Below are 18,702 nucleotides of genomic sequence, written 5' to 3' on the forward strand. Positions count from 1 at the left end.
AATGGATGAAACAAGAGTGAGAGAGAAAGTCGAAAAGACAATGTGAAGACTGCTCAACATCAGCTGCTCACTAACAGTATAGTTACAGGCCAAACAGGTAACAATGAGCTCCGTCACAGTTCAGCATCTTCTGTCACAGTCTGTCTGCTCACAGTCACAGTCAGTCATTTTCCACTCACCTCACACCACAGGTTGGCCACTCCCACCTCATCAGCAACCCCTCTCACCTGGACTCACAGGTGCAACTCAATGCAATCAGCACTGCACACACTCTACAAGACTAGCTCTCTACTCTGGACTGCCTGCACTGCAAAAAAGCCAACTTGTATTTTTTGGCCTTAAACAGTGATTTAAGTTGGTAAAACTTGGAAATATAAATTGACATTTAGGGCAATAATGTAAGTTAGCACAACAAAGGAAGCCAGTTGTTTGCTCAGAAACAAGTTTGTGAGTTGTTGTTACTTATATCTTTAATTTGGGGTTCACAACAAGGGACAATAGTTCTGCTAACTCTTATTTCTTTGTTGTGAAATGCGGGAAAGCTGTGAAATTCGGTCATTAGCGAAAGCTAGCGGCTAACTGATGCTAGCGGCGCTGCTCGTTACAGCTACAAGAGTAGCCATTAGCGTATCAATGCTAACTCAAAATTGTGGTCGCAACATTTGCTTACATTTCATGCAGAAGTTAGCAGAAGTAAGGATTAAAAGTTATTACAATGTAAAATTATAAGTTAGTACAACTTACAGTTGAGTTGACAGAAATCTGAATTCAGAGTTGAGCAGACTCAAAAACAAAACTTAAAATTTTATCGAAGTTTGTTGCCTTGAAATTTTGAGTTCACCCAACTTTTCTTTTTTGCAGGGTGCCTGTTGCCGACCTTGCCTGCCTTCGACTTACCTGTTCTGCCTGACTGCTTGACAACCAATCCACCTTCGAGTTCTGCTTCTGTGCTTCTAATCCCTGTCTGTCTCTACTCTACAGGGTTTGGTGTCTGCTCTCTTCAGCATCTCAGTGTGAGTTAAACCCATCTGAAGAACATTCAAGCTGCCTGTTTGCCCCGTGTGCTGCTCAGCTATCCCTCTACTCTCGGCCCTGTTTGTGCATTTGGGTCCACAATACACCAAAGCTGAATGGGCAGGCATATTTGGATGATAATTCTCTGTAGGATCAACATTAGGTGACACACAGCCACCTTGTTTAATAGCCCTAATACTGTAATTTAGAAAAAGTCCTGAAATATTGTGATCCAGCTGTGGCAGGTGAGGTGACGAGTGCTCAGGAGGATGAAACAAAGCCTTTTGTTTGGCGTCTACCATGTGGTATTGGCGATGCTGCATCATCACGTGTAGAAAAGGGATCTTGCAGTTCAACTCAGATGACTGGAGAAGCACATGGTAGCAAACGATGGGCAGGCAGAAACACAGGCAGGTAGGCAGTCAATACAGAATGAGACACGATGATCTGGAGTAATGCAGAAGGCACAGAAGGGCATTACCATACAAGCTAATACACACTACGAAGTAGCAAAATAACATACTAGATGGTACAAGGTACTACCACGCTGAGTGACAAAACGATCTTCCAACAAGTGAAGAGAAGACCAGGGTTTTCTACTGTGAGGGTTGATTGCTGTATTAGGTTCACCTGGTCCTGCCTGTGAAATAACGACATGCCCATGCACTCACACAGAACAGACAGGGGAGAAGACACTGGAGAATCAGACAAACAGGGACAGACAACAACAAACAGAAGAGGAAGGAGCTGCCAGGCACAGATCCTGACAACAAGACTCCTGAAAGTTCCAAATACTCAGCTTCATGTTCATTTAGCTTTGGAAATAATTTTCATTTGATGTATACATGTTGTTTCTGTCAAATCAAAAGTGGAATTCTAAATCTTGATCATTAATGTTGCTTTAGTCTTTTCAATCACACTCACTGGTATTCCCTCCCCTACAGAGAAATCACTATTTTCAACAGCAACAGTCTTGAGTTACTGCGATACTTAAATAGTGTTAAATTGGTTGTCCACCTCCTCTCTTTGTACACCTACTTCTCTGGACAAATGCACTATGGTTACAAGTAACATAATAATGTTACAAAGGGAGGAGAAAGAGCAGGTAGAAAAAGATTGAGAATGGACAGTTCTTGCCAGCAGAAAGGAAACTTATAATATAGCAGGTGGCAAAGCCCCAACACAAGGCTCAGATTTGATTCCATCAGGCTGTTACAATATCCTCTCCTCCTTGCAATGCAATCATCCCTTTTTCCCTCATCTCAGTACAAATGCAGGCATTTGCAGGGATGTAGTGAAAGAAAAGACTGATGCTCCACCACTCCAACACTTGAGGGGTTTGAGATGGAGGCAGTAATGATCCCCCACTTCACTTCAATCATGTCGGCAAAAGTATGATATTAGATGGGTTTTTAGAGATTTTCTCTTGCTCAGTTAATACAGATGTAGAAAGTGACTTGAAGGGAAAATGTCAACAATTTATACGAGCCAAATTCAACCCAATAAGCTAAATAATCTATTTGAAAGTGAAACTGAACACACTTCAGGTATCACACACACACACACACACACACACACACACATACACACACACGAAACCATCATTATAATAGAAGGCATTAATATCTTGTCTTCGTGTTTTCCTGGCTACAAAACAGCCATTTCACACCAAAGCTTTGAGATAAAATCACATGACACAGTCAAGTAAATTATTTCATCCCATTTCACTCTATACATTATTTTTTTATGTGAAGCTGCCTGATTACTGGGAAAAGTTGGCACTCACCGCTCAAGCCATCGGCATCACATGCCCAATCTAAGATCTGATCGCACATTTCTATTCCTATGACAGAACAATTTTCATAAGTCATTTAATCTAATCCCTCTCCTCTTTACTATTTAATAAGAACAGTTATATTTGTGTGGTTTCCACAAGTTCAGAAAGAGTTCATTTTTTAAACTGAAAGTTCTATCAATTCTCCATCCCCAGATTCATGAAATTAGGCAAATGGTAGTGGGGCTGGGATTCTGTTTCAAGTGAGATTTAGGTTTTAACTTTCTTTCTATATTGCGCAGGACCACTTATAAAATGCATTTATCCTTAGTGTTGTGAATGTCTTAAATGGTGCTTCAAGCTAATTGAGGCAGAAGCAACGCCAAGCACATCTTGAGAATTAGTGTGTTCCAATTTCTGTGTATGCCTGTTTGGTTTCACATCCCACCCACAGCAGACACATGTGAAGTTTCAGAGGGATGGCAGGGTGAGCTGTGGGTTGTCTCTCTGGGCTGTTATTGCCTACAGGCTGCTTCCCACTGTTGAGTATCTAGACGAACATCAGAGAAAATGCAGATCAGTTTAATGAGTGTTGCTCCAAACTCCTCATATTTTCTCATCTCCAAAGTAAGGAGAGGAATTGTCCCATATGGAATACTTTCTAACTGTAACTAAACCGGTCCAACGAAATTAATGGCCACGATTCATACAGATGTCTTGAAGGTTTATTTTCTCTCTGTACTTCAGCAGACACCATGAAAACTACAATAAATAAAGACAAGGTTGAAAACACATGCAACTCCCACTCACTGTTAATTATCATTGTAAACAGAAAGTTACCATGTGCGCCACTTGGACCACATGTAGAATTGTTGCTCTGGCGTTGCCTGCTCTCCTCTACAGCCTTCTCTACTGCTCTGACCCATAATGCAACTGAACCATAACAAAACTGACCCGGCCTCACGTTTTGACCTCACATTTCCCACAATGCCCTCAAATCAGACCTTTATATTTCACAATAAATGTCCTTCAAAAGGAAATACATTTAACAAAACATTTTATAAGACATGTTAATAAACCATCTTATTTATTGTCGTTTTAATCACCTTCTAATAACCTTAGGAACCTGAATAACCATGAATCTGCATAAAACAAAAACAAGCACATATAAACTGTTTCAGAGACAGTTACACTAACAAAACAAGTATTTCACATTGATATTAACACAAAACATATCAAGCATGGCAAAATTTTGGGCAGATAACCCCATCAAAAGTGGGATAGAAATAGTTAAAGAATTCAATGAAAACTTACAATTGATTAAATGTAAACTATTTGTTAGAGTTCACACAGCTGGTGAGTGTAAGGCAACAGGGATAGGACTCCAAAGTTTATTGCCAAAGTTATAGGCTTAAAGTACAGGCAGACAGGCAGTAGGTACAAGAATCAAGAGGTACACAAAGGTCAAAATCAGGAAGGGAATCCAAACTGGAAAACAAATTCAGATAGTAAGGCTGGTGGGGTCAGGAACAGGTAACAAGGGAAAAACAGAAACTGGCCAGGTGAAGGTTCAGGCTGGGGTTAGGGTTCAGATGGCTAAAAAGTAAAGGCATGAGCAGCAGAGAAACTTTAACAAACTAGTAGTTTAGAGGGTAGAGAGTCTGCCCCCGGAGGGTCACCCGTTGAATCTCTGGGACTGGCAGATCTCGGGCTGAGGTGCATGGTGGTCACTGGTGTGTTGGGGATTGTTTGGATTCAGAGGTTGAATTTTCTCGATTGTGGGGCTAATGAGGGAATATCTTCATCTTAAGAGAATTGTTGCCAGAGAGAGGCAGTGTGCCTCCTCCCGCTCCTATCATGTCTTCTCTCCAGGTGCTAATGACATGTAACTTTTCCGCCTGTGAAGCCTGATTGGTCTCCAGCTTTGCAGTTGGCCATGGTGTTCGTTCGTTCCCTCCAATCCGAGCTCAGTCAGCACCCTCAATATAAAGCATGCTTGTCTAGTTCTCAGCCATTTTTCTTCTTTGTTTTTCTTCTTTGCCTGTGCTGTTGGTTTATTGTGAGCAAAATCCTTTTAATTTGGAGAAAAGGTATATGATGGGAGGTTAGGACAATACAGGTGAATCTCACTAAATTAGAATATGATGGAAAAGTCAATTTCCAGTAGTTCAAGTCAAACAGCCCCAACCAAGTATTGAGTCATATAGATCGACATACTTTTCAGAGGCCAACATTTCCATATTAAACATACTTTTTAAAATTTGTCTTTTGTAATATTGATTTTTTTGAGACACTGAATTTTAGGTCTCCATTAAATGTAAGCCATACTCGTTATAATTAGAAGAAATTCAATAAGTTCGACATGAAATGTTTCATTCTGTGTGTAATGGATCTATAAAATATATTTCCACTTTTTAATTGATTTACTGACATAAATAAACTATGATATTCTATCTATGATATTCTAATTTAGAGATGCACCTGTAGGTGAGTTTAAGGTACCCTCTACATTACTGCACACATTCAGTTAATCGTTGTCCTGTACACCAGGTTTAGAAATTTAGATATTTGTTTTTGTTTTGTTTTTCAGACGTAGGAATTTACTTAAGCCTAGTTTTTTATATATTAATTATTTCCTTTGACACAACCACATGTTCCATCCTCCCACACCTTTTCCAAACCTTTGTTTGATATATTAAGCTCACTATGAATAAATTACTTTAATTTACAAGTCTACTGACTTGTCCTTGGTTGTTGTCCATTTGTTTTTTAATTGACAGGTGGATGTTGCACTGTATATATTTCCAAGTTCTACAATTTCACGTTACTTTTCTATCCAACCTAAACTTGATCAAAGTTTAAATTGTTTTTCTGAGCCCTTCTCCTCCTCTAAACTCTGAACCTGTCCATCACTGTGCTGAATCTGTTTTCATCACCTCTTTTTCTCTTCCCCATTCTCCATTGATTCTCTCCCAGATGGACTGCTCTGACCTCTGACTCAGCGGGTTAACAACATCTATAGAACTTCTGCAACTCTATCAGACTGGAAAACAACATTACCCTCAAACAAACTGGTGCTTCTCTTCCCTTTTATTTTGTTCCCGTCTGTCCTCGCCTGTGCCGTTGTATTTTATGTGCTTACAATTGTATTCATGGAAATAAAATAATTTTCACCTTTCTTTGATTAATTGAAATATAAAAAGAATAAAAACTCATCTTTTTTCTTCCTTCTTCCCTTCCTTCAAAATTTTTTGAGCTGATCAAAAAAAGCTGTAAAAGTGCTCCTGGCCTTTAACATAACATCTCCAAAGCTGAGATTTATTTTCACACTGGTTCACATTAACTATTCCAATATTGTTTTTTTCCAATTGCATGCAGGCATAGTGGCTGTGTGAAGGCATACAATGCAACACAAAATAAAATAAAAAAAAAATAAAATATATATATATATATATATATATATATATATATATATATATATATATATATATATATATATATATATATATTAGTGCCATTATAGTTGCTTTAACAAGTGGGGCGCAGTGAGACTTCATGTTCAATTGGAGGCAGGACTAAGGAAGCCCAATTTGGCTTGGGAAAGAAGAATTCTGCCCATGGCCAAAGCCAATTCCTATGCTTTAATATGACCAAGAGGTGGTTGCAGCAGATCAACACATCCTCAAACCTTAATGTAATGGACAAGTTTCAAACACATGGTTAATGTTGGGGAACATCACAGTTTAAGCAACAAAACTACTTTGTTAGGTTTGGGAAAATACCATGATCCAGGTTAAATTAGAGAGTTTGTTACATAATCAAAGTTATGTATGTTAACCTGTGTTACAAACATGATGTAAGTAAACTTACAACTTGCATTTATAAGTTCATAACAATAAACATAAATATGGATCATAATAAGCTGCTTATGGGGATATTTATGGGAGAGGACGGTCTCATTTATTGGGGTTAAATATGATGAACTGACTCCTCCCTTTGGATTGGTTTTGGTTCAAGTTAGTATAACTGACAAAAACTGTCATACAGTGGGTTCATTGTTTTGTGCAGAGGCACCAAGGCCTGACAGGCAGAGAGATGGAGAGGCAGCAAGTCAGTTCCATAGCTCATGGCTATTATGGGAGAGCTACTCCTCTCTATAGAGGAGGTAACATTTTAGATAGGGCCATGTAATGGATGTCCAAAGTGATTTCCCAGAAACAGCATTGTGCATTCAGCCTGCAAACCAAAGAGGCTTGATTGGCTGCATTCAGCTCCATAGTTGGCCACCTCTCTGCCCTGCTGGGAAATGGGTTTCTGTCTTTTTACTCTTTCTCTCTCTGTCTCTTTCTCTTTCGTTCTCTCTCTTTCACTTGTTCCCAGTCTCATGGGTAAGTGTGTTCACTTTAGCTTCAGTTAGTGAATTGCAGATTACTGAATAACAGGACTACCAAGATGAATGTGCACTCATATATGCTAGTTTTACTTCCGCCGCCTATCTCAAATGCACAATTCCTATTTAACCCTGTAAGACCCAGTGTTGCAGAATTACAACAATTTTGGTTATCCCCAAAAAAACTTTTTTTTTTTTGGTTCAACCACATTAACATGATCATTGGGTCCTATTGTTTGTTCTCACAATGCGTTTGGATCCAACATTTGTATATAAGGCCCGCCCTAGGGTCAAGAAGTCACACAACTTCCAATTTTTTGATCGAGCAACATCCATTCGATTTACTGGACTGGATTAATCTGATTCAAGTAAGTAAAATGCTTTGAATATTTTTTTTTGTGTTTATTACAGTGTCTAGAACATGAACATATGTAGTGTTTGTGGAAAATATGCCCTACATTTTATTTAGAGCTTGTTTTATAAGTGTTGCAATATTACAACGTTGGGTCAGAGTGGTAGTCAAAACAGCCCTGTTTTGAGAGGAATGTCTTGAGAGGAACTTCAATTAAAATTTTTACAATATAACTTTAAACTACACATGATTTACACATTCTAGCCTGAGCCTTATATTGAATTACATATTTATTGTATTAGAAACTAAAGTGCAAAGATATATTGCTGTATCTAAACATTTTCATTTACTTATAATGATTTTTAACCACCTTCTGCATTCTGTGATAAGGAGAAAATACTGAGAGTGTTGGACTTTTTACCAAAGAAATTCTGTTTGTGTATGTCTGCCCTTTGTCTTAGTCTCTATTGATAAGAAAATGCTCCTATCAATTCATAGTCAAAGCAGTTGTGGGGGATGCTCCTGGTGCACTTGTTGCATTGTTCTGGAACAGGTGCTAATGTTCAGGAATGTAAGGTGTGTTTGTAAGGTGGCGGCTACATGCATTCCTATTAGGATGATAATCACAGTCTACGATAGGTCAATCATACAGTATTGTATGGCCTGTGAAATGTGTGAATTGGCTACTTCAGTGCAATGTGTAAACACTTCAAAATGAAACCAGTCTCCCCACCACCCCATCTTTCCTGCTCGTCATCCGGAATCTAGTAAGCATGTGTGCTATTTGTATATACAGTGTACATTTGTTTCAATTTTATTTTTTCCATTTCAGAATGCCACCAGCAAAGAGAGCTTGCATCCTCTCTCATTCTGGTAATTATCTATTCCTGCTATTTACCTTGTTTGACTGGTATCTTCATGCGTATTTGAGATGTATATAAATTGATATATTTATTCTTTTTTTTCCTAATCAGGTGGGCACAGCACCCAAAACTCCAAAGAGAGGTTGGCCATCGGCAGGCAACAGCAGCCCAGACGCAGCAGGGAGCCCTTCGGATGCTGTAAAGAGACCATCCTTGGGTGATGGGAGTCCAAACGGTCCCTCCTCCAAAAAAACATGTGCACACCCCCCTCTGGATGTGCGCAGAGACCTCACTGGACACTTTCCATACAAGACGACAAGAGGACGCTGCAGACATTGCAGTAAAGGGTATACAAATACCCAACGCAGCAAGTGTGATGTCCGCCTCTGCTTTTCAGAGGACAAGAACTGCTTCTGGGACTATCACTGCAACTGACTGCAACTTAAAATGTAAATAATGTAAATAAATGTCAAAGTGCTTGTTTGAATAAATCACACTTCATAACAACATGACTAAGATTATTATTCATGCTATATACTGGTTTGGGAAAAGCAAAACCCTGCAAATGAATCCTTAGTTCTGTACTGTTGTTCAGACAATGAGTGGAAATACAGGAGATTCTGCTACCCATTAAGCCCAACGTTGCAATATTACAACGTTTCCGTAAAAACTTACTAAAACATACATTTTTTGAAAACACTCCATTTTCACCCCCAAAGGCCTCCTACAACAACATCTTAATGGTTGAAAAAATTTTTTTTTGCGTTTTTCTATATCTGGGTTTTACAGGGTTAAGGTACCCAAGAGGAATCATTTGCAGCTTTTCAGGCTGTTTCAATGATTCTGAAAACCATAAACCTTTATCTAATACATTTCAGTACATGTAACACATTTTAATAAAGATCAAATCATGATGGTTGAGGGTTTTTTTTTATGTTTACTTGATTAATAATGATGGTAACTCCATATATATGGACATATGGACATGTGGCACACCCAAAACTATTGTGACCAGTTTTGTGTATATTTAAATTAATGAGCTGGAAAATTATTTTATTTCATTTCCAGGGTTTATGATTATCCCTTACAATGTATGTGACAGGCACATTATTATTATTTTTTTTTCATATGGCCTGTGAAGAAACATGTCAGATGTAAGGAGCACCCAGGTGGAACTTTTGTCACAGGTGTAGATGTGCTCAATTTTGTGCACAATCATATTTTCGCAACACCTCATTATTAAAAAAAACAATAGTTAAAACTGTGAATTGTGGGTGTTAAGGTTTACTTTGACCAGAGGGTCTTGGAGACAGGTCGCTAATTGTTATTTTGGTTCTCACACCTGCAATAGGTTACAGGAAACTGTTATTTTTATAACTATTTGTCAAGAAAACTGGTAAATGTGAGAGTTGTACAAATGTGTAGAATTATCAATAATGAGAAATATGCAGTCGAAACGTAAATTGTTAGTTGCTAAATGGTTTTTACAAGGGAAGTGTTTTGCATTTCTCTTTGAGTGTAGGCTAATTGTAACTGTTTATGTCCAGAAACAATGCAAGTAAGATGCTGATATAAATACAATTTATAGTACCTCATTTGCATATATATGGGTGAGTGTGAATACAAGAATGTTGCTTTTGATAGGACATCCTAAACAATACACCAGAAATGTGAAAACTGTGAATGTATTATGGTATATGTGATGTTCTTACAGGATTCATGAACAGTTATTGCACTTAAGCTACAGTTATGGACTGAGACAGAGAAATGTTCTGTATTGAGTATATTTTTGTTGCAATCTGGATGAAGAGCCGAGCACTCCGTGTCCTAATTGCTGCTGAACATTATCTGTATTTTACAGATCTGTACTTGGTTGCTGTGGTACCAAACTTGGGACCCGTAACAGATGGTGTTTATGTGTCAACAACATAGGAATCATAACTGGACCCAGCAAATTATTTTTACCATGTCGTTTATTTTGTTTATGGCTACTCAGCTATTAAAGCTAATTTTTCCCACAGCGTTAGGGTAGCGTCTATATACATCATACTGACTTGGTTGTAAAAGTGTTCCAATGTTTGTCATCATAAACTTTGTGTGAGTTTACAATTGATATAGTATCAAAATGAATGAGCAAGGGAGAGCAACAAAGAGAAAGAAAGTTGAACACAAATGGAAATTTAGCCTCATCCATCTTTCTATAGCATCAAAGGGATTTGCTCTCGGTTCACAGGAGTTATGTTGCGACCATTTAGCACATAACAGCATTTTGGCAGTTCAATAAAGTTAAAAGCTTTCCGCTATGGTCAGCCTTGGCAGGAGGGAAAATTATTGTCTAGCCTGGAACAGCCATCTGTAAAGACATATAACAGAACTACAGCAGACCAAGTAATAATAAGGAACATTATAGTAATAGAGGCAGCACTTTTCAAACCAAAAGGATTGCAAGACACTGAAACGAAACAGGCAATGGAGAAAATTTAGAGGCAACTGTAATTTATAATGTTACAAATATGGGTTAATATTGAGTTGTTAATGCAAAGACTGAACTCTTGACTTCAGCTTTAAAACCAGTCAGCTACCAAGTGACCACATTACACGCAATACCAATAATATTGAAGTTCTATTCAATAAAATATAATTTCCCTAAAAGCTCAATTTAGAGAATGAGACTACACATATCATATGGTTTTTGCACACACACACACACACACACACATGCACGCACACACACACACACGCACACACACACACACACACACACACACACACACATACACACACACACTTTCTTCACCTACTGACTGATGTAGCTTTGTTCGAACTTGAAATGGTGCACTTTAAAAAAAATCAATTTGGAGGTTTTAGTGAGTCTTAGTGAGGAGAGAGGACTTACTGTATTTTAGACTGACAGCAGCACAGAAACACTTTCTGCTTGTTTGTAGAGCTACATCCAGAGTCAAAAAGATCAGCAGACTCTGTAGATGATTGAGGTCAGTACATGCTGACCTCAGAGTAGCCCTCCTTCTCCAGGATTTTCTCAAGTCTATCTGATTCTGATCCCCACTCTGTAAAACTGTGTTCTGCTGAGTCACACATTCTAGAATCTCACTGTGATGCCATACACCAGCCTGTGTGGCTCTGGTGATTCTAGAACCCCACTATGATCTCTTTAAGGGACCGAGTCAGTCAGCAATGACGACAGCAGGTAGTATTTTTTTTTTTAAAAGGGGTCTTTATTTACTTAAAGTATAAAGCAGCAAAATTTTCAAACAAAAGTAATGAAGAACTGGGCCCATAAAAGCACTCTCTTCCATAAAATGACTGCGCTTGTGGGAGCGGATCCTTCTGCCTGGCATTCCCAGCTCCCAGCAGCAGCAGCAACAGCACTCGTAACTCAAAAAGAACAGAAATGATAAAACTATACTAAAACAAAGACTGTACAAAAGCTAACTAAATGTGCGCTCTTCAAATAGAAAACTAATGTACTGTCAAAATAATGAAGTGTTTTGTATGAAACAGAAAATCTGTGGGATTTATTTGTATTTGTATAGTAAATGTTAAACTAATGTAGACTAATAACTTAAATGAATGTATAATGTGTATGTGTAACAAAATACAACAAAACTTAACTATAAAACAAATGTATGAGTGCAGAGGGTTACAGACATTTATGGTTGTGTGGCCACGGCTGTGGCCATCACAATCTCACATACACACACAATGTGCACCATCAGCAAATCACTACCAGCTACAGAGCAGGATCCTCAAGCACAACCTCCTCATAAGCAGGTACTAAGATCCAGTCACTGTTTTAAAGTGACAAGTAATTCTTAGTCAGGTGAAATAAGTCGGATTCTTTAACTCTTTAACTACCCCACCAGGAAAAGAGCAATTGAAAATAATTTGTGTGCATTTCTTATTCTCTTGGGTCAATAATAAACACAATCTTTTTTTTTTTTCACAGACACCGCAGTTTTTTAAATATCAGCCCCTTGAGATTTCGCTTCATGGTTAAAGTAACAAAGTTCCTGCAAATACCTAGCCTGTCTAACACCAGACTAATCACAAATGAGATTAGTCTGGAAACCAGCCATTCATTTCTCCGTAGAGGAGGTTTACGATCCTCCGGAGCCGTTTATTGGGCGCTTAGAATCAGCCACACACATCCACTGATTTTATGGGCAATAAACAAGCTGCTGCGGGTCTCTCGGCAGCTCCGCTGTCCCCCGGCTCGTTTCGAGATCACCGGCGTTACAGTAGCGGGGCTATTAGCGGGGCTATTAGCGGCGCTAGTAGCGGAGCTATTAGCGGCGCTAGTACCGGGGCTAGTAGCGGGTCTAGTAGCGGCGCTAATAGCCCTGCTAGCGGCGCTAGTTGGTAGATTAGTAGATTAGACTTTTCCCAAATCCTGTCGGAAGCAAGGCTAAAACATCCTTTTTCGTGGTGAAACAGGAGTGTAAAGTCAAACGTTGTTCTTCTTTTAAAATCAACTTTCGCTCTAAACTATTTAAAATACCATCTACAGCTAAAGAGAGTTTCACGTCTGCTGCAGCCATGTTGGATCCGTAAGAAAACTACAAAACTACAAGCTTCCATCTGCCGAGTAGTACGCATCATCGTCTTGCCGTCCCTCCCCGTTCTGTGATTGGATCCCTAAAACAGGGCTAAGAAACCTCTCTGGTTGCCAGACTGCCTGGAGGTTCGAAATGAAATTTGAGCGCGCAAGGCAGTATGGGTATACCCAGGCTAGCAAATACCAGTGACAGGAGAACAAATATAATCTATAAATAAATAAACAACAAAAATGTTATCTGGGCGTTGGATCCACCTTAATTCTAGTAGTATGCCACAACACATTGGTGTTTTTCATTTCAACAGAGGAAATTATTGCAACAAGCAAGAAACATTGCATTCCTAACATTTTCATCCTGACCTTATCTGTGTTGAGGTGCAACAGCACAAATACTAAGTTATATCCACTTTTGTTTCTGATATGAGTATTTTACATGACAAATATTTATATTCCAAATTGAAATCAATGTCACAGATGTTAAAGGCATTATTTTTCAAAATTTTTTCTGAAGGGGTTTGTATAACTTCTTAAGAGAAACCTTTGCAGCGTGATTGATATGATAGAGTCTATGAAATGTGGCACATGACAAGTGCTGTTTTCAACATGTTGCAGACACATGACACAAACACACTGCTGACACATAATAAGTGCTGTTTTATTTCACAACAACTGTTTAAAACATCCCAATAGTTGTTTATAACACATTGTCAATGCTGTAAAACATTTCCTTTACGTTAAGCACTAAAAACACTTTCTTAGGGTTAGGACAAAAGAACAGGCTACGGCTTCAAAACAGTACGTCTGGACATAACTGCCAACAACAGGACATGACCACTGATATTTTTGTTAAAAACCTGGGTTTGTTCGTCTATCTACCTCCCACCCACAGGATAGGTGACCTTAGTCTTTCATGTTGCTTCGTCAGTGGACAAGATTTTGTGTGCAACTTACGAATTTCATTACTTTTTGTAGGAAATGTTATGACCTCTTCATGAGAACAGCCTGTATTTTATTATTAGTTTTAGCCATTGTGTACAAGCACAACAACAAAAGTGAAACTAAAACTGGAAAAAAATCCAAAACTATTATAACCTTGACACACACACACACACACACACACACACACACACACACACACACACACACACACACACACACATACCTATGCCTGGTCCCAACAAGGACAGTGTTTATACTACAAAAGGTCCACAGAAGGTAACAAAAATCTGCAAATACAGACACTGTATTTGCACTGTGTGCAAATTACCCTTACTACCCTTTCTGTTCCTGCCTTTCAACAGCTCACTCTTGTGGATTGTTAAATTCTAAACAGATGAGAGGAAGAATAAAGGAATACTGGTGGAAATTCAGATGAGAAGTAAACCATCACCACTGATATACATTAAGAGAGGATTTACTGTCTTGAGCTCTTATGGTGGGATTTTAAACTCAGTAGAACAGCATATTTCTATCCTGGCTGCAGTGAGTGCATAAACACCATCATCTAGTGGTTGTTTTGAGAACTGCAGTTTGAGGTAATAACAATAGGCTTTTCACACATCAGAGATTTTGTCATTTCACAGTAAAAAAAGCACAGGTGTAAAAAATAGAATTAATAATGGTTGAATTCAGTTAGCCTACTGTGATTTCAGGGCCCTGCTCGCTCACTGTCACTCTCACTGGAACACTTAAATAGGACCATCGTTAACATAGTGCTTGTTACCTCGAAAAACATAAATTAGCGTTATATTATGACATAGTAGCATAATCAGATAAACCACATACAGTTTATAAGACATAAGCATTAGAAAGAAAAGTTATAATTTCCTAATGTGTATGTTTTAAAGTATCTGTTCATGATCTCTATCTTTACTTGAAGCCATTTCATTTTTTCAATATTACGCAATTTGTCTTGGGAATAGAAACCACAAGAGCATGAACAAACTAGCACACTTGCATATTCTTCATATTGTTATTCTGTACGGCTCCTGTCTTTATGGCTGTCTTAACAGCCTGCAGGAATGCCAAAGGCTCGATGAATGAGTTTCATAGAAACCTAGCTGAGCAAATCCAAAAAATATGTTATTCATATTAAAGCAGCAGCTCATCCTGAACACAATACCCTCTGTACATGAGACATTTTTATGCATAATCTGTACATAATATACTTACATGCGGCCAAAATCTTGCACAATAATTGTATTTGTTAATGGTGATTTACTTAAAGGCTATATAAGAAAGTTGTTTTTTCATTTATCTTGTTTTCTTGTGTCACCTTTTTTATTATTATTGGTATTTATTACTGAGCAATGTGACTTTCAATCTCTGTCCTTGTTCCTCAATTAATAACAAAATACTCTTGAATTTTCACAAAAACTGGAAACATCTGTCCTGATTATAACTACCAAATCTTCATTAATTTTCACATTTTAATCCTTTAAATGCAATTCTCTCTATACCAACACAAAAACGGTATTATTATTTCTGTATACTAAATTGTAGAATAGGAGAACTAGTCTAGTCGTAATCCCCATAGGCCCAATAGTAAACCCAGAAATGTTGAGTACCCTAAAGTTTTATTGCAGAAATGTCATCTATAGGCCTAATGGATGGAATTTAACCTGGTTGCTAAAAGTTGCACTTTGGGCAATTTGCATAATTAGCATAATAAGACAATAAAGTAAAGACACCACAGGTGAATAGGGTAAAAAATAAAATTGTTTACATATGTTCCTTTTTTACAAAAAAATGTTTACATATGCAAATGAGGCCATACCTCATCAAATATGCGCTCATTTGCATACAGACAAAATCAGATCGTTTGATAAAGTCATGCTCAAAATTTTTTTTCCAAGAGTAAACATGTATACTTGGGGGTCTGAGTTGAGTCTGAGTTGGTGAAAACCTTTTGGGGAACCTGGTCAGGAGGCAGTGTTGACCTATGGACGGACGGATTGAAGAAATGAAGTGCCCCATGCAAAATAACTATATACACCATGCACACACACACAAACCCACAAGAACTATATACTATATGCAAAATAACTATATCCAGCATGCACAAGTACACAAATGCACAATAACTATATACAAGAATTATATACTACATGCCAAATAACTATATACAGCATGCACACACACAAAAACCCACAAGAACTAAATACAATATGCAAAATAACTATATCCAGCATACACACATACACAAATGCACAATAACTATATACAGCAAAAAACAGACCTTTGTACAACATGCACACAGACACACACAACTATATACAAGAACTGCAAACAGCATGCGCGCGCGCACACACACACACACATACTGTAAAATAACTATATATAGTATGCAAATGCACACACACATCATTTCTTCCCTCATTCCCTTCAGTCTCATCATCTTCTTGGTCTTTATTTGTATGTATTGTGAATGGATTGCAGCAGCGGACCTCATCCCTTCACGCTGGCAGTAGTCAGTGCAACTGAGACTTGCAGCATGGCAGCTGCAGTTTCCTTTGCTGCAGGCCTTCAATGTGCTGCAGCTACAGCTGGTGACATCAGGTAGATTTACTGGAGCCACTGCCTGGATGGCAAGAACGGCCATGACAGCCCCTTCATTAGCAACCTCCCACCCAAACTTTGTGATGTTTCTGGCCTCTGCAGGAGGCTCTCTCTGACCTGCAGCCTTCCACAACATGACCTGAAGATGAGCATGCAGTATGTGCAGCATCAGGTTGGCATCAGTTGGAGGAAACTTTTTCAGTTTAGGAGGCTTTTTGCTGCGACTGTAGATCAGGTAGCGAATGATATTCATCGACTTGGCCTTCTTCTGCCCATACAGTGCGACAAAGAACTCCGTCCCAGTATCTTCTAGGTCACTATGAGTGGCATCAGGTTCCCCAAGCACTGTATTGAGACCAGGAATGGTATTTCCTAGGAGTAAAGCCTCCACCATTAAATATTGTAATTATTGCTTATTTTATGACGTTGATGAAAATCAGGTTGTAGCTTGCAGTCTACCTGTTTGGATAAACGCTGTTTATCTAAGTTACTCTGAGGACTTATTGACATGAATCTGTCAATATATTTCCAACTTCACTGAACACAAAAAGTTTACTTTACTCTCATCATTTTTTACTTTTTTCTCGAAATAGTATTTCAACTTTACTCTCAACATCTCAACTTTGTTCTCAACATTTAGCCTTTTTTCTCATCATTTAGACAATTTTCTTAAATTGCATAATGCAAATAAATCCTCTTTTTTTTCCTCCTACTGGCCATCTGTTGAAAAATTATTATTACAGCAGTTGAGGTTGAAAAAAAATCCAAAATGTCTCCCTCCCTTGCCAAAAAAGAAAGAAAAAAAGAAAAAATCTAAAATGTCCATAGTGAGGCACAAAGGTTAAGACAAAAAAAAGGCAGGTCATCATTGTATTATGCCAAATAAAACATGCAACACACAAACAAATGAGCAGCCAGCCCATTAGAATGTATTAACAATATTTATTCACTACAAGTTCCAGTGTTATTTTTCCTATTTCAATTCAACCCAACAGTAAGAACAAGATGTATTTTTATACATATTTACAGATTGGTTTTACATTGGCAATATATCACATGTCATTATTTATCTATATACACAACCCACACACCACCTTGTGTACCACACGCCAGCCTATGGCCAGGGCAGAAGATGAGATGTTTACTTAATCTGGGGTCAAGCCTCAGTAGTTTTCTACTGATTGTGCTCTCTTTCCTCCATTGCTCCTGCAAACGGAGGGCAGAGTGAGAGTAAAATAATCTCTGTTTAGCTTTTCCAGCCTGAATTTATCTCTGAGAAGAATAAAGCCAGAGATCTCTAAAGAAAAGTTCTTCTTTAATGTTGTCAGTCAGTGCTCAGGGCAGGGATGCTGGGACAGATGGTGAATGAAATCTAGACAGACAGAAGACTTTATTCTGAAAACATTGTCAGACAAAAAAAAGGGGAGGTGATAACTGACCTTTGATCATTTAACCTCTTTAAGCCTTACTGTACTGATGGATCATTGTGTGTGTAGGTGTGTGCTGCAGGTGGATTTAGCCAGAGTGCTGTAGCTCTGCCACACAACAGGCAGCCTTGAGACAAAGCAACAAGAAAAACATGTTGAATAGAAATACAACACTGAGTGGGTGTATAGCTGTGGTCAGACCGGGATCAGATGTCATAAAGAAACATATTTGTGATTGATCTGGGCTGGTACTTATTGTCGTAACTGCAAAAGACAGGACTAATTGAGGATTACCGTTTCATCAGGTCTGTAAACAGGCCCACATTACTGATGGAAAATTAGTGTTGACTGGTACTTGTCGGGGCTATTTTGTGACTCCATACATATGGGACGTAAAGCTGGGGTATGCAGTTTTCTGAAAAGCCAATAAAAACAAAATTCCAGCATTTGATCATACAGCCCTTTCCTCTCTGTCCTAAGCCCCTCTCACCACCGCACTCCATACAGTAACCTGTACAAGTACTATAGTCATTCATTTCAATCATCTGTATTGTGATCCCGATGCCTTCATATCAAGGCAATTCTATCAGAACAACTCGTCCCTTTGCAAACATGTGGGGCTTTAAAGCCCTTCGAGATGACATACTGTGAACTTGAATGAGCATGAATTTGATTTAGTCTGTGAGCCTTTGGCTATGGTGAGCAGAAGGCTGAAACTGAAGCGTTTTATTGCGGGGTTTTTTTTGTG

The 18,702-nt window shown here is 38.4% G+C and overlaps 1 long non-coding RNA gene across 1 annotated transcript; it reads left to right on the plus strand.

Moving 5' to 3' along the window:
• Window positions 1–271: 271 nt before the first annotated feature.
• Window positions 272–6,115, plus strand: LOC131970559 (uncharacterized). The gene is made up of 3 exons (XR_009394192.1): window positions 272–398; window positions 862–1,013; window positions 5,765–6,115. It is a non-coding gene; the product is annotated as an uncharacterized LOC131970559 (long non-coding RNA).
• Window positions 6,116–18,702: the final 12,587 nt, after the last annotated feature.

Source organism: Centropristis striata, chromosome 4 (genome assembly GCF_030273125.1).
Source record: "Centropristis striata isolate RG_2023a ecotype Rhode Island chromosome 4, C.striata_1.0, whole genome shotgun sequence".
NCBI lineage: Eukaryota > Metazoa > Chordata > Actinopteri > Perciformes > Serranidae > Centropristis > Centropristis striata.